A 22,385-nucleotide genomic window follows, 5' to 3' on the forward strand; every position below is an offset into this window, starting at 1 on the left:
ATGGCTGGATCGGGTTGCACGCCTGCAACGGGTTGTATTTTATTGCAAGGTATTTGGCCTTTTAAGGTCGGTTGCATGGTATTGACTTCTTACAGCCAGGAACATGATTCCATGCAGTCCCGGAAGCTCTATGTGTGTACAACGCATACTGCATTGCATTGCCTTACTCATTACTTAATTTATTTCCTAATTGACTACTTATCTGATTCTTTGAATATCTGAATATCTGATTATCTGAATACGTGGCTTACTTGGTACCTTTGCACTCTTTACCTAGTTAATGGTTCGATTTTGAGTTAAGGTAACTGCTAAGGTAAAAAGGGGAACTTTTTTAATACTTCGTCACTACTACTTCGTTATCGATCTATGAGATATACCGAGTACACATGCTTCCCATACTCAGCCTACACTTGCTGCACTCTTTGTGGTACAGATTAGGTTCCGACTACGAGTGGGCCCCGCGAGGCTGCTTGAGTCTGAGGTTGTGATTATAGGAGATCATGGTGAGCGACTTGGTTGATCCGCAGTACACTTTTCCCTCCTTCTTTTATTTATTCTTGTCTTTTCTTTGTATCCATATATTGTATTAGTGGATTTCAGACTGGCATTGTATTTGTAGGGGCTCTTGTACGCATGACACCAGTCTTGGGTAGTATTTGTATTTCCGCACTAGTTTCATTATAAACGACTTAGAATTTGGATATTATTTGCATATCACTTTACTTTTCTCTTAATTAACTCTAAACGAATTGGTATGATAATAGGTTGGCTTACCTATCGGGATGGGAATAGGTGCCTTAACGATTTATGAAATTTGGGTCGTGACATCTTTTGATAGCTTGGGTGCCTGTATTGTATTAGGTAGGTTTTGCTGGAAAAGGGTCCATCATTTTATTTGAATGGCTTTACTTAGATGCTTTACTCTATCAATTTCTTAAATTTCAAAACTCCAACTAATAATGTAAGAAACTCTTTTTGCAATAAGAAATTGTAATATTTAATATGATCTGCCAATTTGGATATTTGTTCCTCTATTAAGATACTTTAAATATAATTGCTAATGCGATGTAGATAAAACCTTTTCATTTTAGTCGAAGATCTTCCACCATTCATAAAACCATTAAGGGAGTACCGAGCTGGCCATCTTTTCACAATATTTGACAAACCGTGAAAGGGTTTTTGACCTTAAGTAAATAAAATTGGATCAAGCCGCCTTGTAATCATAATAATTATAGACTCGTGTCCTATAGGATTTTGGAAATGGGATAAGAGTATGCAAATGATCTGCAAGCCAGTCTACTGGACTCATTATCTTTAAGGTGATTTTCAACTAGGTAAATTGGTATAAGTTCTACTTAAAATTTGTATTTTTTGAAGATATAATTTCAGGAAACTACAATTCGCTAACTTATGTTGCAAAAATGTAGCCCATAACTTACATTACAAAGCTTTATCCCAAAAATAATAGGGTCATCTATGATAATCAACAACCCAATCCAACAAAATAGAAAACAAAACGGAACTTAGTAAAAGAATTATAGAATCCTTCGAATACATACAAAATATTTTCCATGATCAATTAAATCAAAGGCGTAATCTTGATGACCTCCTTCAGTCCATTTAGGTAGAATGTAAAATTAGAACAAAAAAAGAGGAGAAAGTGGCATCGGGTTTCGGTCCACTCAAGCCCAGGTTCGTGGCATGAAACGTTTGGTATTAAAGCAATAGGTTCAAGTGTCTTAGGGAGTCTATGGTCTCGTGTCTAGTGGAGTTTCCTATAAATGGTTGACTACCAAGACATTTAGGATTGTCTCACCTCTTTCATACTCTAGATCATGTAATTAGTGCTATGCCTCCATGAATAATTCTAACTCATGGATATTACTCTTCTTTCAAAAAATGTCTACAAAAATTATGTCAGTTACAAGCGGAAGGACTAGTACGGATGCTGCACTAGAAGTGGACTCTCAGACTCAGGCAATTGGCACCAGGGCTGAGGGACCTGCATCGAGCCAGATACCTCAAACTTCATCCCTACTGACTACTGAAAGGCGTACGAAGGTTTGTACTAAAATCACTCTGGTGTCCAGCACATCTGATATGGATGTTAGAGGAGCTATCCAGTTTCTAACCCAAATTGTTTCTACTCTAGCTCAATGTCAAGGAACGACTCCAAATACTAGTTCTCATAAGGGGTTGTCCAGTTCTAGAGGATGAAAGTTTATTCTTATGAACCCTCCAATCATAGGGTCCAATCCTAAGGAAGATCCGTAGAACATCATTGATGAGATTCAGAGGACTCTCCGAGTCATGCATGCTGCTGACACAAAAGTAGTTGAGTTTACTGCTTACTAGCTCAAGGATATTGCTATCATCTAATAAGAGTCATGGGAAGATTCCTAAGGGAAGAATGCATCTCCTGCAGTTTGGGACGAGTTTGCAGAGGCTTTTATTGATCACTTTCTGCCACTGCAGATGAGGGAGGGTAAGGCCTTAGAGTTCAAAAGGCTAAGAGAGAATGGCATGAGTGTGAATGAGTATTATCTTAAGTTTGTCTCATTAGCCAAGTATGTTGCGGATATGATTTCTACTATGAGAGACAGAGTTAGACGATTTGTGATTGGTGTTGGACCCCACATGATTGGTGAGGCTAATATTGATACTTTGAATAAGGACATGACTATCACCAAGATTGTGGCTTTTGCCAAATCTACAGAGGACAGGAAAAGGGATGATAGACTTAAAATGAGAAAGAGAGAGAAATCAAAAATTGAATTAAGTGTATAGGTAATATTAACCATGGAGGATCTCAAGGAAGTGGAGGCAGACCATTATTTAAAATGAGGTTATCAAGGCCTTTTCTATCCTCACCCAGTGTATCGTTTCGAGGTCCAGATATGATCAGAAGGGTAATGTCAGTAAGGAATGAGTTTCAGGGCAGCAAGATTTTATAGGCTAAAGAATTTTAGCACCCTATCTATAGCAAGCGTGGTAAGAGACACCCAGGGGAGTGTCGCATGGGTATGGATGTGTGTTATAGGGTGTGGAAAGCGATTTCACTGTTACACCCCATACTTTTGTACGTTAAGCATCTTTATGAGTTGGTGGTTATAGATTTGGAAAGCGGAATTATCTTTAAGATTGTATAAGATTAGATGTGTTCATCTTGAGTATATGAATGTTTAAGTTCATGTTGGCATGTGTTGGAAGGATTAGAGGATGAACAAATCGAAGAGAATATGTTTCGTCGGAGTTTGAGTTTGGGAAGAGAAATACGGACCATATATCAAAATACGGACCGTACCTTGAAGTATGGTCCGTACTTTTCTCAGAAGAGAGGACATAAATTTTGTTGGGAAATACGGTCCATATATACAGATTGTGTATATATATATCCAATATTCTGGACCATATATATATACGGCTAGTATTTTTGACATATTTCTATGTCGGTTTTGGCTTTTTTTTAAAAAAAATATTTTGTATACACCTCATTTTATCTCATTTCCTTCATCTCCCTTGACCTCTAACCTTCTATAAAACTCTATCCAACATACCTAATCAACCCCTAAGTAAAGTCAAAGATCAAAGAGAAGATCAAGTGCTAAAGGTATCCAAAGTATTGATTGAAGCTTGTTTCTCCTTCTTGTAGAAGCTTTGGAGGATACTCCAAGGTGAAGTAATCTTGAAATTGAAGTGTTCTTGAGCTCTTAAGGTAAGATTTCATCTTATTTCCATGTTTATGAGTTTGTATAATTGTTATGCTAGGTTTCAAGGGAAAGAAGTTGGAGGGAAGGTTCAAATATGAACTTGAGATTATGTTGAGATGTAATCTAACTTGAGTCATGTTGTTGATGTGTTGTTGAGCTAGAATCGTATTGTAAGGATAGTAGTTGGTGTTGAGATTGTATTAAGGAGGTTATACTTGATATGATTGGAAGAAGAAAGTGCATAAGTGTTATATACAAGCGTATATTGGGCTTTTTTGATGAGAATCTTGGGGTAAGTAATGATGTGAAATTAAAGAGACTTATATAGGGTTGTTGTTGTGTTGTTGGCTATCAAGTGTGCTATAGTGACTAAGGAGATTGGTGTACTAGTTTGAAATATTCGTTGTGGGTTTGTGTTGATGACTTGAGGTATGTTAAGGATATCTTTCTTTTGGCATGATCCTCTTGAATGAAACGTAAAAGTAACGCTACCCATAATGATTCCATTCTTAGTAGCTAGAGATGTCCTATGTTGATTCATGTTCCAATGATACCGTTCATACTAAGACATTTTCCAGATTTAGTATGCTTCATAGAGTCACATGATGATGAAAACTCTATTTCATAATGATGATCAGAGGTGTAATGACCATATGTCACTCCGACAGATTCAGAATGCACTCTTATCATATTCATGCATTGCATTATATATATATATATATATATATATATATATATATATATATATATACCCCATAGTCGTTATATAAGCGTATACTTATATTATATCTATATGGGGTATGGGGAAGGTGACGACATTATATACGCACTACCACTTGATCAGCTGGTCATATGATGATGATTATGCCCACAAAGGCCAATATGATACGATGGGATGCCCACAAAGGCTTGACATGCATTATATACACTTATATACGATACTTATGCTTGTCATTAGCCCTCAGAGGCAGTTCAGATCTATCAGTTGCATTCCTTTTTGTCCTATATACTTTCATGTCTTCTTTATGTTACTTTCATGCCTTACATACTCAGTACTTTGTTTGTATTGACGCCCCTTTCGCTTGGGGGGCACTGCGTTTCATGCCCGCAGGTTCAGGTAGACAAGTTGACGATCCGCCTTCGTAGGTTGCTGTTCAGTTGATATTGGAGCATTCCTTTTGTCCTGGAGTTGCTGTTGTGTTTTGGTGCGTTATATTTTTGTTATATATACGGGTATGGTAGGGCCATGTCCCGACCTATTATGTCATGTACTCTATTAGAGGCTTATAGATAGGTGTGGTAAAGTTAGACTTTGTATGGCCCCCTCAGCCTATATCTCATTGTATAGTTGTCCATGATGGTCTTGTTGGCTTGTACAGTTTTGTCCAGTATAGTTATATAGCATTTTCTTTGGGCTCGTTCCATTTCAATATATGTCTCTTATGATTTATCAGGTTTCCATCTAATGCCTAGTGGTCCACCCTTGTTTATGATTACGATATGACAACATGATTAGTGGGGCTCGGCAGGTAGGGCCTGGGTGCCCATCGTGGCCCTCCGGTTTAGGTCATGACAGTCACTACAGAGGGATTGTCCATCAACGAGATAGGGTACCAAAGGTAATGTGGCTCGATCCACTAAATCAGCTCCTTGCAATTCTCAAGCCCCAGCAAAGCGTGGTACAACTAAGATTGGAAGCACAGGTGAATGTCATGTTACACCTCGCAGGTGGTACGTTAAGAAGTCGTTAGGCGTTGGTCGTCCAACTGTGAACATGAGGTTATTGTTCAGGGCATACGAGATTATATATGCTTATCTTATGGTTATGAGGGTTTAAGACCATGTATGAGAGGTATCAGAAGGATTGGAGGTGGATCGAGCGAAAAATGAAAAATTCGGGCGAACCAGTAGAAATTGCCTTACGCATAAGCGACAGAGCCTCTCGTTCGCGATAGCCAGGAAAATTCCAGACCATCGCGTTCGCGAGAGTCCCTCGCATTCGCGAAGGCCATTTTTTATGTCGGTTCCACCAACTTTGGCTACTTATATAAAGGGTAAAACCCCCTTATTTTCATCAGCTTTTTCGAGAAAAAATTCAGAAAACAGTTGAGGGGTGAGGATACCACAAAATTGAGTGAGTTTTATGTGGCGGAGTGTAGTTTACGTTCGGATAGAGCGCAACGGTGATTGTAGTATCATTTTTCGGCTAATTTTGTTTTGGATTCTAGGCGAACACCGAAGATATTGGTGTTTAGTAAGAACAAGGTATGAATCTCTTCCTATTGATATTAATCTTGATTTGTTTACGGAGATAGAGCTGTCAAATAGCTGTAAAATAGTTTTTTTGGTGGAAATATTGGATAAACCCCATATGGAACGTTTATGATGTATTTTGGTATTGAGAATATTATGGTTGATGTTGGTATTATTGTTGTTGTTGTTGTTGGTTGCTGAATTGAGATTTAGGGCTAGGCATATAAACAGGGGAGATGCTGCCCGATTTTCGGCAGGATATAAAATAGTTTGATTTTAAAACATCGCACAAGTATAGTACAGTAAGTCTAACGATAGTATGCATCCTCTTGAATGTAGATTTACGAGTTCAGACGGATAAGCGTAGATAATAGGAGGCCAAACAGGTATGTTAAGGCTCGTCCTTTTCTTTTAAAAGCATGATTCCTATGATATGATTCTATAAATATTTCCATAACCTCCTTATTTCAAAAGTTAGAAGTTCATGATTCAAGGGTATGCCTCCTTTTCTGATAATCCATAAATGCTTTCCAAAATGTCCGTATTTTCCAAACCAGAGATTTATGATTCTGTAAGTTCTTGCGACAACAACGATGGACATGTCTTTATAATGATAACGATAATGTCAAAGATGAGAATATGTCTATGATTATGATGATGATGATTTCATGTTTAAGAATCCCAAGCTTATGAGTTCAATGTGAATATGAGAATGTTGAGCTACTTCTTGATTTTCTCAATTTTATTCATTGATGATGACTCTATTTCTAAAGGCTCCAACGTGTATGAATTGACGCTTTATGAGATTTATGATCTTGTTCTATGTTTTCCCTTGATGTTATCCTTCATTGAGAGTCTCACCTCATAATGCTAGTTCCTTCAAGGTGAGACATGACGATCATGATGTTCTATAATATAATCGGAGGTTACCGACCTTACGTCACTCCGATAGAGTTATATCTTTTGATTGGACTCTCATGAATGCTTTGTGTATATGTATATGTATGATTACACTGTGCCTATACGGCCGGGCAGCACCACTACGGTGGGCGTAGTGGGCGGCTTATGGATAATGATAATAACACCGTGTCTATATGGCACGGGCAGCATCACTAGTGGGCGGCGTGATATGATTACCCCGGACACGGGCTAATCATGTTATTTGATTCAGACAGTTTATGTATGAATGGGTAATATGTTTAAGAGGTAAATATGAGCATGCATGATTCCGCCTTAAGAGGCAAGCAGTTACACTGATACTCTCTTCTTATGTCTTCTATACTTCCTTATATGTTATCATACATGCCTTAAATACTTAGTACTCTGTTCATACCGACGTCCTTTCTTTTATGGACACGGCGTTCATGCCCGCAGGTAAGCAGGTTGACGCGTCTGATCCTTAGGAGCTCCATCAGCGGCATCTTGAACGCACTCCAGTTGTTCCGGAGCTACAGCTTATCGGTACTACTCCTGTGTATCTATTCGAGCATGGTGAAATCCCGCCCCGTCCTTGTGGATTTATGTATCTTATTTATAGGCTCGTAGACAGACGTATATGGACAACCATTTCGTAACTTTGTCTGTCCATGTTGTTGTATAATATTTTGGCAAAGCTTGTTGACATATGCTTGCGGGTATAGCTATTGAAGACTATATTAAGTGAGAATGGAATGTGAGATTAGAAGTGCTCGGTATATTAGTACCGGGTACCCTTCATGGCCTCTAGTGGGGTTGTGACAGGTCAGAACCGCTTGTATGCTTTAGTAGGTCGCCAGGATTAAGAGGCATCCCTTGATGTTGTCCAAGTATATTGACAGTTTTCACATATGATGTTTATGCCCTTAAGGATTCCAGATCCACTTTATCATATGTCACCCCATTTATTGTTGTGAAATTTGAGGTAGAGCCAAAAAATTTACATGAACCATTTTATGTATCTACTCTAGTTGGTGAGTTAGTACTGGCTCGATGTGTATTTAGGAGTTCTCCAGTCAAGGTGTATCATCGAAACACCATTGCAGACTTAGTTGAGTTAGAAATGGTAAACTTTTGATGTAATCATGTGTATGAATTAGTTGTCATCATGTTATGCTAGGGTAGATTGTAGAACCAAAGTTGTTAGACTTTAATATCTCTATGAGCCAGTTTTAGAATGCAAGGTTGATGCAATATTGCCGATGGGTAGGTTTATCTCCTATCTTAAGGCCAGAAAGATGATTTCTAATGGTTGTATTTATAGAGGTTATTAGAGGTTTTCTTCAAAGATCTTCTCGGAGTTCCTCCCGATAGGGAGATTGAGTTTGAAATTGACGTAATTCCAGGCATTAAGCTAATATCTATTCTGCCATACCGAATGGATCCAGTAGAGTTGAAGGAATTAAAAGCTCATTTGAAACATCTTCTTGATAAAGGATTCATTAGATCGAGTATCTCAACCAGGGACACATCTGTCAGGCCCCAAACTTGGGATTTGGCGTAACACAACACTCGATGCCTGACTGCATGTGATCGAGCAAACCACATGGCTTGCTGCATCAACATAGGACATGTACTGATGCGGAATATGAGTTAAAACATGAATAGTCTGAATAAAACATGTGATATCATAATAATACTGAAAATACTGTTTTAAAACATAAGTGCAGAAATAATATGAAACTATGATAGTGGCCAGAAGGCTGAACATAACCTAATATCCAATGTGACCTGACTGACTAGTCTATGAAACCTCTGACATGAGTCTGAAATACTGAATTGTTGCTGGGAAAAGACGCCCAACATACCTGACTGTCTAACATGTCATGACTACTGGAAATTAAAGACAATGCCCTAAAATAAGTGGCGCTCACCAACTAGCTGATAGGATGATGTCCTAACAAGCAGATTCGTCATCCTGAAAATTAGTACCTGCATCATGAAATACAGGGCCCGGGAAAAAGGGACGTAGGTACACTGGAATTGTACTTGTATGTAAAGCAACTGAATGAATGCATAGTAAGTGAGGTGCTCGGGGAATGGGCAACCAAAATCAATAACATGGACACATGAAGTAATATGAAACTGAAACTCTAAATGAAGCTATAAGTAGTAAGCATAGCTCAAGCTATAAATTGTAACTGGTAACTAAAAGTTGGACATGATCATGATCTGGCATGATGATACTATAAAACGTGTAAAACCTGTTTTTTTAAGTGGGAGTGCTTTAGTATAACCGACAAACTGAAATCACCACGTGAGTACGTGGAGTTTGGTCTCTGGCCCGACCAGCAAAGCAATCTCATACCTTGTCGAGGTATGAGACATAAACTGACATGAATGGATCCAATAAATAATCTGAAGTTATCGTCCTAACTGGGCAGAGCGATCCTTATCCTACGTTGGCATACGTAGTTTCAGGTTTTTAAACCTTCTCGGTAGATCTATGCTACTCGAAACAATACTGAACATGTACATGGTTGGCTTAAAAGCCCATGATTTGTAAATAGTTTTACATGAATATATGTATAATATTTTCCTAAAACAGGGATACATGTAAAAATCTGAAGAATGGAACAATCTGGGTTCATAACTTGTATCTGAGAACTCATGGAAATGATAACATGAGCATACATTGATTACGTACAGATTCATGACAACCATAATGATACACATGAATATAATTATCTGAAACATGATTGAACATGACAATACACACACACACACACACACACACACACACACACACACACATATATATATATATATATATATATATATATATATATATATCATGTTTATCTAAAATTGATATATAATTTCGTAACTCTTTGGAGAAATAGTCTTTTTGTGAATTAAGCATGTCGTAGGGAAGAAAAATGATGTCCCCACATGTATATAGAATACCTACATACCTATTAACGCTCCAATTCATCGAAATAGTTTTCTTCTATGCGAAGAACACTAGAACCCTAGCTTTGAATCGCTTGAGAAGGACTACCTTGGAAATCCTATATTGTTACACCCCAGAAAATTTCATGTTACTAAGGATACAGACGGCTTAATGTGAGCTCGAGGAGGAGCAAATATCACAAGTATAAAGAATGAAATTCTACTGTAGTAGCATGAGTATGATATTTGGAATTCGTACAATATGATTGGAATAATACGTTAAACGATATATAGCCCTCGTAACTGTAAGCTGAGGTGGGGCCCACATGATGGGATTTTTATAAAGAACATATGATAAGTTATATGGACAATATATGTGAAGTTAAACACAACTCAAGAAGGACCCTTGAGCCAAATCCAAGTGTAAGCCCTCCAAAAAGATGTTTTTAAGTTACGTTTTCGGGTGATCTGACTTCGGGAGGCCATAACCCCATCATTATTTGCGAATTTGGGAAACCTCATAAAATTAAAGTTGTAGATAATTGAAATACCTTTCCAACCATAGGTCGTGGGCCTATATGTGACATCGGGATAAAGAGTTATGGACGTTTTAAGGCAGAAAGGTCAAGCTGGGCAGTGAAATGGGCCCAACCCGATTCCAAGTCGGGTCAGGCCCATTTCCCTTGCTATTTAAGGGAAATTTTCAGCCTTTAGCCTCATTTTTACACCGGAAAAATCCAGAATAATTGAGAGAGATAGAGAGAGAGAGAGGAAGTGGAGAATCGATCAAGTTCGAGGCCCCGAATCCCGAGGATCGTGAACGATAAAGTGTAGTACGAGTTATCATCGTCGTTTTAAGCTAAATATTGATTCTGGGGGAGGATATTTTCGTTGTTGAGCTTCTGCTAAGGTATGTATAAGATTCCTTTTATGTTATTAATAAGTTTATTTAGAGTTTTAACGGAGTAAAACGGAGAAAATAGCGTTATAAATTCGTTTGTTGTTTTGTTGAGATTTATGGATCAGGGTTGTTTTAGTTGGATTGAATGGATGGAATTAGCTGAGTTATGATGTATACTAATTTTTGATGTTGTTGACAAGTTGCTGTTCCTGAAATGGGAGAATAAAGTGTATGAAGATAAAATATACAAAGCATATACCGGGCTGTTTTTATATGATTTTCGTGGCGTTTTGTGACAATATTTTGGGGCTGTTTGGTGGTTGTTATGAATTTTTTTGTGGGCTGGAATATCGTGGGATTGGCTGTAGTTGTTGTTGTTGTTGTTGTGTTTGTTGTTATACAATAGATATACGAAAATAAAGAAGTGTATACAAGCATTGGTATACGAATGTATATTGGGCTGTCTTGGAAGTGATTTAAGAATGGATTTAATTCTAGTTTGATATGAAATTATTGGTGTTGTTGTTGTTGGTATTTTGATTGATGTTTAGCTAAATTGGAATCTCGAGGATTGTTAAGTTTTCAGGGGAAATGCTGCCCGAATTTCGTTAAGTTTCATTCGTACTTGGATTGGTTAGTAAGTGATGTGGATGATCTAACTGTGGCTTATGTTATCTTAATTTTAGACCTACGAGCTCGAGAAGTAGACGTTGGACATTTAAATAAGCTTTAAAGGTATGTAAAGCTAACTTCTCCTTCTTTTGGCATGATCTTTATGAAACAACGAAGCGGAATGAGTGCCAGAAAATGATTGGGACGATAAGAACAAATAGGGATGAACGGAATACACTTTGAAAAAAAGAAAGGGATTATGCAGGAGTAGTGGTTTCTGAAGGATACAGGGGTAGCATGAGATTCCTCGTGCACAGAATAAAAGATGGACATAGACTGGAAAATTAAAGGAGTTCTAAAGGAAACACCTAATATAAACGTGATCAATTGAGTACGAGTATGAAATAGAAAGGAAAATATATAGCTACGAACTTAAAGGTGCAGTACGACGACAAGGTGGTAAGATAAGACCATTATTAAGACGAATTCAATATGATTTTGAGTAAGTTAGAAGTTAGCGTTGGGTACACAACAAGGGTGAAAGAGCATAAGGCATAAAGGAGTACCGCGTGTATATGACTTCACCTCGGAGAGAGAGAAATCCTTAAAGGATAAGGACTGTAAGCCTGAGGAACAAATGAGGTATTGTGAATTTATTAAAGGAAATAGATGATATAGGTTGGGGTAAAGATAATGTTACAAGAGAGCCTTGGATACTTATCACCGGGATATGAGTGCTACCTGATTGAGAATTTAGAACGACTACAAGTACTAAATAATTATTGATTGGAGTAAGTGGAATGTGGCCTTGGATGAGTTGCTACATTGGTTGGATTACTCGAGTACGAATTATCACATAAGATTTTATACTATATATGGAAAGGTTCTCATCGCTTCACGATTTTGTTAAGGTTTCGTACGTGGATAATCAAAGTTATATATTATAAAGAAATACATGAGTATGGTACAGTATACCGAGTGAATTGGAAGAAGGATCGGGTGAATTTGAGATTGGAAATAGGGACATGGAGCGGAATATAAACAGATAATGGTATAAGTACAACCCCAAAGGGGGGAAGCGGGTGAAAGAAAAGCAAGTATAGATGGAAACAATTGACACTACAATATATTTAATATGGATACTCAAACTTCAAGTGAGATCCCATGCTGAAACAAGTTGGTAAGATCTGAAAGCTAGCGAGAAACGGATGGTAGTCAAAATGGTATTTGAGACAGTGCTGAGAATTATTTATAAAGATCTTGAATGATATGACATTAAAAGGTAGGTTCTATGAAAAGAAAGAGTACGATAAGAGAATGGTAACGACTAATTTAAGCGATATTACGAAGAATAGCAATGATATACTAGATTAGAGGCTAAGATTTGGCAACAGAGTTGTGCGCTAATGATATTGTGACTTATAAGTAGCAAAAGGAGGGGATAGAAAATCTCCTACAGTAGGATATGAGAAAATCAAAGGGGTGAATAAAGGAAGGAAAGGAGTATGATAAGATAGGCTACGAGTGAGTTTTGATACGGATGAGATATGTAAAGCAGAATGAACCAGGAGGAAGAAGAGCTAGGGATAAGATTGGATATATTTTATACAAGTTGTACAAGAATAGTTATACAACCTACGAATATTTGTATGCTGAGAATGAGACCAAGTGAGTACTGGATAAGAAGAGCAACGATTCAGAAACAACAATGCGGTTGCGATATTTTGGATATATTAAGGAAAGGTGTGAGATGGTTTGAACCAAAGTACCGAGTTAGTACTGAGGGCAGATAGGACATGGCGATAGCTGAGCCCCGATACCGATTGAAAGATACAAGAGTAAAATACCATATAAACCATACAGACTAGCGAAATTGTTATATCCCGCATTTTGTGCAATCGGATGATTCAAGGCAATTGCGGGAGGACAACAAGCAAGGCCATATTTTATTTTGTTTGGCACATGAGTGCTTATGAAAAATCTAGAAGTGGAAATATGGAGAAAGACGAAGGGAAAAATTGGAAGTTGGAAAAATGTTTCATAAATTACAAGAACTAGTCAAAAATACAAAGTGGGCTTGAAAGTTTTTTTTTGGAAAATTTGAGGCCCAACCAGCCATAGGGCATGGGCTAGGCCCATGACTACTTAATTCATGATATTAAATAGGACGACTAAGTCATCTTTATCACAATAATCTCTAGAATTTTCAAGAAGAGGAGAACAAGAGAAAGAAGAGGAGAAGTTCTAGGGCCCTTCGGCCATAGAGGAATTCCCAAGAAACATTTGCAAAAATTCCTTCAAAAATCATTTTCTACCAAGTAAAGGGTGCTTAACAAGGTGGAGTTGTTGTTGGAGCAAGAAAGATTCATAATCATACAAGTTGCCAAGTTGTAGTCAAGTGAGAAGTTGAAGAAGAAAAGGTGAATTTTAATCTTGTTTTATGTGTTATACATGGTTTATATGTGTTGTAGTATGCTAAAATGGATGAAATTCATGAAAGACAGGGATATGGTATGTGGCCGTGCATGTGTATATATATGTAGGAATCATATTTCAATTATTTTGTTTAGTGTTTGGTTGTTGTTGTTGTAAATACTATATTGATAATGTAAGTTGAATGAATTTGGAGAGAAGGTAGTTGTGTGTGCATGATGAAGCCGTGAGTGTGTAATGTGTATGTGGCCGTGTATACATGATGTATAGTCGTGTATATTGGTGAGTTGTGCAAGAATAATGAGCGAGTTGTAATTAATATTTTAGTTGTTGTGTTGTAGATCTCATATTACAAATAAAGACTTGATAAGATTGGTGAAGTATTGGTAAGTGGAAGATTGTGTATATTGAAATATAATGTTTTTGCATGGATAGCATGTAATGGTATTAGTATGATGTTGTTGGAATATATGTTATAAGGTTGCTATTGTACTCATTGAAGTCGGAAGGTTTTGAAGAAAGAGGTAAATTGAGATCATGTCTTGAATGAAATATGTGAATTGCTAGTGTGATTGTTGAGTTGTGTTAATAGTTTGGCCGGGTTTGAATTCCCGGGTTGTTGTTGATTGAAAACTTGCTAAGTTGAATGTCGAGGATGGTATATTTACAGACGAAGTGCTGCCGAAATTTCGGTAGCCAAGTATTACCTTAAGATTTCAACTCTAAGTATCCTAATAAGAGTTTTGGTAAATATGACCAATTTGCAGATTTTGACGAAATTGCAACGTGAATTCGGAGTAGCAAAAGGAGCGGAAAGAGGTATGTAAGGCTTCACCTTTCTTTCTATGGCATGTCTTAGACGTAATAAGTTGGGTACGAGCCTCGGGGACAACTCTATTACCCGGAATCCGCATCCAAAGTTTCCCTTTTTTTCCTTTAGTAGAATTGAACTAGAAAGTGCGCGAAATGTTAGAAAGACCTCCTAAACCCCTAGAACTTGTATAAATGGGACCCGACTACTATAAAACCCCTCACAAGTAACGCCATGACAGGCAACATATGCAAATCGTATACGCTACCTCATTCGGGCCGAGGTGGGCCCGTTGCTCTCGGATTTTCCTTATAGTTCTGTTTGACTTACTTAAAGTTGAATCCAAAGAGGGCCTTTGATCCCGATCCCGTTACTAAATGATAAGTACTATAACTACTCTAACGAGAATACTTCTATGATGACAATGATAACGGCGATTTTAGACAAGAGAATATGCCTATGATAAGTACGACCGGAACGATTCTACGGCTAAGATTTCTAAGCTAAGGATTCAATGTGAGTATGAAAGTAATAAACTAGTTCTTGAACCTTATTTCCACCTCCTAGCTATGATGCTATTTCCTAAGGAATCCAAAGCCTATGAGTTGACGTCTATGATGCCATGATTCCATTCTATGTTTACTGTTGATACTATTCTCCGTTGGTAGTCTTGCCTTAAAATACTTGTTGCTTCAAGGAGAGACAAAGCGACCACGATTGTTCCATAGTGTAATAGGAGGTCAACGACCTTACGTCACTCCGATGGCTAAATGATTTTTCTTTGGCTCTCTTGCGTGCTTATATGACATATGTATATAAGATATGTAAATGTATATAAGACACGTATATGTATATGATAAAAGATCCAGAGCGCTATAGACGCTGATATATGCACATGATACACGTATATGTATATGATGAAAGAGGCAGAGCGCTATAGACGCTGATATACGTACATGATATATGCATATGTATACGGGGAAGATGGAGATAAGGGCAGAGCGTTATATACGCATATCCACCTGATCAGTTGGCATTACATGACATGATATCATCCCGGACGCGGGATGTGTATATTTATGGTTAAATGGATCGGCTGCCGACGCCTCGGCTACATGACATGTTCTACTTTTATAGATATATATGAACAAGAAAATATTTTCAAGGGAAAGCTAAGCATGCATGGCATCTGCCCAAGGGCACTTATATGTACAGGTTATGTTTCTACCTCAGGACACGTGTTATAACTCTTTTATGTCAATATCCCTGTTTTATATTTTCCGTATATTACTATTCATGCCTTATATACTCGGTACACTATTCGTACTGACGTCCCTTCTTGTGGACGCTGCGTTTCATGCCGCGCAGGTCAGCAGACAGGCGGGTTTGGTTCTTAGGAGCTCTACCAGCAGCACTTGACAGCGCTCCAGTTGTTCCGGAGCCTCACTTCCTTGGTACTATCTTGTGTATATATATATTCGGGCACGGCAGTACCCGGCCCTTTCTATGTATATGTGTACTATGTCTAGAGGCTCGTAGACAGATATGTATAGGTAGATGTCTTATATTTTGAATTGTTCGCGTCTCTGTATAATGTGACAGCAACGCTTACTAGTCTATGTTTATGATGACGCGGCTAATGTTAAAGCTTAGCAATGAAAAAAAAAAACGTATAGCACAGTTCCTACGGCCCGCTTAGAAGTAAAGGTAAAAATGATAGATAAGGGGTGCTCGGTACATGTATCGGGTACTCGTCGCGGCCCCTAGTCGGGTCGTGACAGAAGTGGTATCAGAGCAGTTCGGTCCTAGGGGTTTGTCTACGAGTCGTGTCCAGTAGAGTCTTGTTTATGGGTGTGTAGCGCGCCACACTTATAAACAGGAGGATGCAGGGCATTTAGGAAATATGACCTTCTTTGTCTTCTAGATCGTGCGATAGAGCTATGTTACCAGGCTTCCTTGTTCTTTTCTTAATTCTATGTTTCGATTTCAGTAATGTCGATGAAGAGATCAGCCCCAGATAGTGGGCGCACCAGTAAGGCCCCTAGAGTATCTCCAGAGCCGAGCAAGAGGAGCCTCGGCTATTCGATTAAGTCAGATCCGTCAGAGGACCCAGCTACAATTCCTCCAGAGTTCCTGACTCCCAGAGCAGAGGATCCTGCGGAGGACAGCTATGATACAGATCCGTCGGAGGACCCCGCAACAATTCCTCCAGACTTTCTGACCCCCAGAGCAGGGGATTCCACGGATGGTGACTATGATACAGATCCCTCAGAGGATTCGACGATGACTCCTCCAGAGCTTCTTACCTCCAGGGAGGAGGATAGTTATGGCACAGACCCGTCAGAGCACTCTTCTGGGACGACGGAGGAGGAGGATTCCGGGGATATGCCAGTTGTACCTGTGATGGAGCACTATGCCAGTCCGGCCACCTCGGAGAGTGCTACGGATTACTCCTGTCCCTTGTCCTGGCCATCAGTGAACCAGGAATCGCCTGGTTATCTATACTCTTCCGAGTCGGATGCGAGAAATGACGAGAGTCAAACGAGCGGAGAGCAGACAGACGAGGATGGGGGGCATACTTCACATGGCAGCTCCCCGAACCAGGCTCGAGATTGATCGGCTACAGGTATATGAGATTTTCTTTGAAACTTTCTATGTATACGTAATCTCTGCAAAATACTAAATAATGACGGCAGACAGAAATTCAAAAGGGGCCAAGGACTTAGCGGTTAGGAGTAATGGCGATTGAGATGTCTCCGCCACCAGTGCGAATTTAGGAACCCCGGATAAAAGATAGTCATATGTACGGATGGGAGTGACTAGCGAAGATTTAAACAGAGGCAATATAGAAATTGTATGGTCCCGAAAGTGAAGACAGGAGCGGGACCCGCCGTAAGGATGTTTTGGGAAGTCGTTAGAACCCCGACTTACCTTAAATGATGTGACAAAGGTCGTGCGGGGCAGTCGATATAATTATACCAGCATTCACGTATTAAAATGCATTAAAGTTTCAAGGTTAAGCGTGCTGGGGTGAGAGCAATTTCACGATGGGTGACCCCCTGGGAAATATGCTGAAAATTCCATAAATGTGGGAACAAACGACGAATGTGAAATTAGGTAGTCTAGAGTAAACTAGAGTGTACGAAGTGGTTAAAAACCTTATAGAAGTCGGGTAAGTGGGGACAGGCTAGACTAGCAGAAGGATTTTACAATTGTAAAGGATCGCGGAAAGCGACGATTATCTAAAGGGCATAGGCGTGTGCAGACCCTCTTAATAAAGGAAGGGAGAACATGTTAGACCTAAAATGAACTATGACGACTCAAGATCCAATAAAGGGGACTTATTAACGCAGGGCCAGTATTCGTAACTAACTTAAATGACCTATGACATAAAGGCAACCTAAGCCCTTAAAATGGATATGCTAAGCGACATGTGAGGTATCTATGAAGGAGACCTCCCCGAAGTATTATACTACGCTACAAGGCCAGTTTAACATTCGAGGATGAATGTTCTAAAGGGGGGGAGGATGTTATATCCCGCATTTTGTGCAATCGGATGATTCAAGGAAATTGCGGGAGGACAACAAGCAAGGCCATATTTTATTTTGTTTGGCACATGAGTGCTTATGAAAAATCTAGAAGTGGAAATATGGAGAAAGACGAAGGGCAAATTTGGAAGTTGGAAAAATGTTTCATAAATTACAAGAACTAGTCAAAAATACAAAGTGGGCTTGAAAGTGTTTTTTTGGAAAATTTGAGGCCCAACCGGCCATAGGGCATGGGCTAGGCCCATGACTAATTAATTCATGATATTAAATAAGATGACTAAGTCATCTTTATCACAATAATCTCTAGAATTTTCAAGAAGAGGAGAACAAGAGAAAGAAGAGGAGAAGTTCTAGGGCCCTTCTGCCATAGAGGAATTCCCAAGAAAAATTTGCAAAAATTCCTTCAAAAATCATTTTCTACCAAGTAAAGGGTGCTTAACAAGGTAGAGTTGTTGTTGGAGCAAGAAATATTCATAATCATACATGTTGCCAAGTTGTAGTCAAGTGAGAAGTTGAAGAAGAAAAGGTGAATTTTAATCTTGTTTTATGTGTTATACATGGTTTATATGTGTTGTAGTATGCTAAAATGGATGAAATTCATGAAAGAGAGGGATATGGTATGTGGCCGTGCATGTGTATATATATGTAGGAATCATATTTCAATTATTTTGTTTAGTGTTTGGTTGTTGTTGTTGTAAATACTATATTGATAATGGAAGTTGAATGAATTTGGAGAGAAGGTAGTTGTGTGTGCATGATGAAGCCGTGAGTGTGTAATGTGTATGTGGCCGTGTATACATGATCTATAGTCGTGTATATTGGTGAGTTGTGAAAGAATAATGAGCGAGTTGTAGTTAATATTTTAGTTGTTGTGTTGTAGATCTCATATTACAAATAAAGATTTGATAAGTTTGGTGAAGTATTGGTAAGTGGAAGATTGTGTATATTGAAAAATAATGTTTTTGCATGGATAGCATGTAATGGTATTAGTATGATGTTGTTGGAATATATGTTATAAGGTTGCTATTGTACTCATTGAAGTCGGAAGGTTTTGAAGAAAGTGGTAAATTGAGATCATGTGTCTTGAATGGAATATGTGAATGGCTAGTGTGATTGTTGAGTTGTGTTAGTAGTTTGGCCGGGTTTGAATTCCCGGGTTGTTGTTGATTGAAAACTTGCTAAGTTGAATGCCGAGGATGGTATATTTACAGAGGAAGTGCTGCCGAAATTTCGGTAGCCAAGTATTACCTTAAGATTTCAACTCTAAGTATCCTAATAAGAGTTTTGGTAAATATGACCAATTTGCTTATTTTGACGAAATTACAACGTGAATTCGGAGTAGCAAAAGGAGCGGAAAGAGGTATGTAAGGCTTCACCTTTCTTTCTAGGGCATGTCTTAGACGTAATAAGTTGGGTACGAGCCTCGGGGACAACTCTATTCCCCGGAATCCGCATCCAAAGTTTCCCTTTTTTTCCTTCAATAGAATTGAACTAGAAAGTGCGCGAAATGTTAGAAAGACCTCCTAAACCCCTAGAACTTGTATAAATGGGACCCGACTACTATAAAACCCCTCACAAGTAATGCCATGACAGGCAACATATGCAAATCGTATACGCTACCTCATTCGGGCCGAGGTGGGCCCGTTGCTCTCGGATTTTCCTTATAGTTCTGTTTGACTTACTTGAAGTTGAATCCAAAGAGGGCCTTTGATCCCGATCCCGTTACTAAATGATAAGTACTGTAACTACTCTAACGAGAATACTTCTATGATGACAATGATAACGGCGATGTTAGACAAGAGAATATGCCTATGATAAGTACGACCGGAATGATTCTACGGCTAAGATTTCTAAGCTAAGGATTCAATATGAGTATGAAAGTAATAAACTAGTTCTTGAACCTTATTTCCACCGCCTAGCTATGATGCTATTTCCTAAGGAATCCAAAGCCTATGAGTTGACGTCTATGATGCCATGATTCCATTCTATGTTTACTGTTGATACTATTCTCCGTTGGTAGTCTCGCCTTAAAATACTTGTTCCTTCAAGGAGAGACAAAGCGACCACGATTGTTCCATAGTGTAATCGGAGGTCACTGACCTTACGTCACTCCGATGGCTACATGATTTTTCTTTGGCTCTCTCGCGTGCTTATATGACATATGTATATAAGATATGTAAATGTATATAAGACACGTATATGTATATGATAAAAGATCCAGAGCGCTATAGACGCTGATATATGCACATGATACACGTATATGTATATGATGAAAGAGCCAGAGCGCTATAGACGTTGATATATGCACATGATACACGTATATGTATATGATGAAAGAGCCAGAGCGCTATAGACGCTGATATACGTACATGATATATGCATATGTATACGGGGAAGATGGAGATAAGGGCAGAGCGTTATATACGCATATCCACATGATCAGTTGGCATTACATGACATGATATCGTCCCGGACGCGGGATGTGTATATTTATGGTTAAATGGATCGGCTGCCGATGCCTCGGCAACATGACATGTTCTACTTTTATAGATATATATGAACAAGAAAATATTTTCAAGGGAAAGCTAAGCATGCATGGCATCTGCCCAAGGGCACTTATATGTACAGGTTATGTTTCTACCTCAGGACACGTGTTATAACTCTTTTATGTCATTATCACTTTTTTATATTTTCCGTATATTACTATTCATGCCTTACATACTCGGTACACTATTCGTACTGACGTCCCTTCTTGTGGACGCTGTGTTTCATGCCGCGCAGGTCAGCGGACAGGCGGGTTTGGTTCTTAGGAGCTCTACCAGCAGCACTTGACAGCGCTCCAGTTGTTCCGGAGCCTCACTTCCTTGGTACTATTTTGTGTATATATATATTCGGGCACGACAGTACTCGGCCCTTTCTATGTATATAGTACTATGTCTAGAGGCTCGTAGACAGATATGTACAGGTAGATGTCTTGTATTTTGAATTGTTCGCGTCTCTGTATAATGTGACAGCAACGCTTACTAGTCTATGTTTATGGTGACGCGGCTAATGTTAAAGCTCAGCAATGAAAAAAAAAACGTATAGCACAGTTCCTACGGCCCGCTGAGAAGTAAAGGTAAAAATGATAGATAAGGGGTGCTCGGTACAAGTATCGGGTACTCGTCGCGGCCCCTAGTCGGGTCATGACAGAAATGATGTTAAGATATTCTTGGGCTCATTTGAGCACCTTCGCATATTCTTGTAAAGATTGCAGCATAAGGCGTGACAGAAAAAACTTAGAGTAAAATCTGAGTAAAGAGGCAATAGGATGGTTTGAATTAAAAGTAAAGAAACGACGCGAGATAATATGCCTAAAGTATTACAAGTTGGATTAAGGGAAATAGCGAAAAGGTTTAAGCGAGACGAACAGAGCAAGCTGATTATTGGATGACAGTGAATTTATATGTCAAATAAAAAAAAATTCTTTTAGAATTATACCAGCTAATGATAGTCAGATCACAGAGCAGCTATGTAAAGTTATAACATGAGGGAACTCCAGCGCTACTTGATAGCCAACTCTAAAGATCGAGATTAAGAACTAAAAGCAAAGTGACAGTTAAAATCGTTTAATAAGAAAGTCGAGAAGTGATACATGATGGTGAAGATTCCAGAGTATGGACTGTAACACAGAGCAATGTATGGTTATTGAAGAAAAATAATGTTACACCAAGGGAAATTTCGTCTTATTCGTAGAGTCTGCGAAGGGTCTACAGGTTCCCAGAGGCATGAAATACTCCAGGGATTGTAAAGTCTAATAAATCGACGAGGGACGTCTATGCGTGAGAGGTAAGATGAGGTGAACGATACATCTTAAAGGAGTAAATATAGAAGAAGAAAGAGTCGAGTTAAGACTACGTGCACCAGGAGAGAGTAAGATTTCAGCGGAAGAGCTCGCAATACAATCGTTAACCAACTGCGAAATGAAAAGGAGAGTAAAGACAACGGCGTAGAATTATCACCTCGAGAGGCATGAACAAGAACAAATATTATGGGAATGGTTACTTAGAGATCTGGAATGCGTTACAATAAACTGAAGGGATCGACTAATGAAGGAGGCATGTGCAGGGCATAATTCAGTAAAAGAACGTTTAAGGAAGTATTGGAAGTGCAGAATTAGTTTAACATTCGAGGACGAATGTTCCAAAGGGGGGAAGGATGTTACACCCCAGAAAATTTCGTGTTACTAAGGCTACAGACGGCTTAATGTG

Source organism: Lycium barbarum, chromosome 7 (assembly GCF_019175385.1).
Source record: "Lycium barbarum isolate Lr01 chromosome 7, ASM1917538v2, whole genome shotgun sequence".
In the NCBI taxonomy this organism is placed as follows: Eukaryota; Viridiplantae; Streptophyta; class Magnoliopsida; order Solanales; family Solanaceae; genus Lycium; species Lycium barbarum.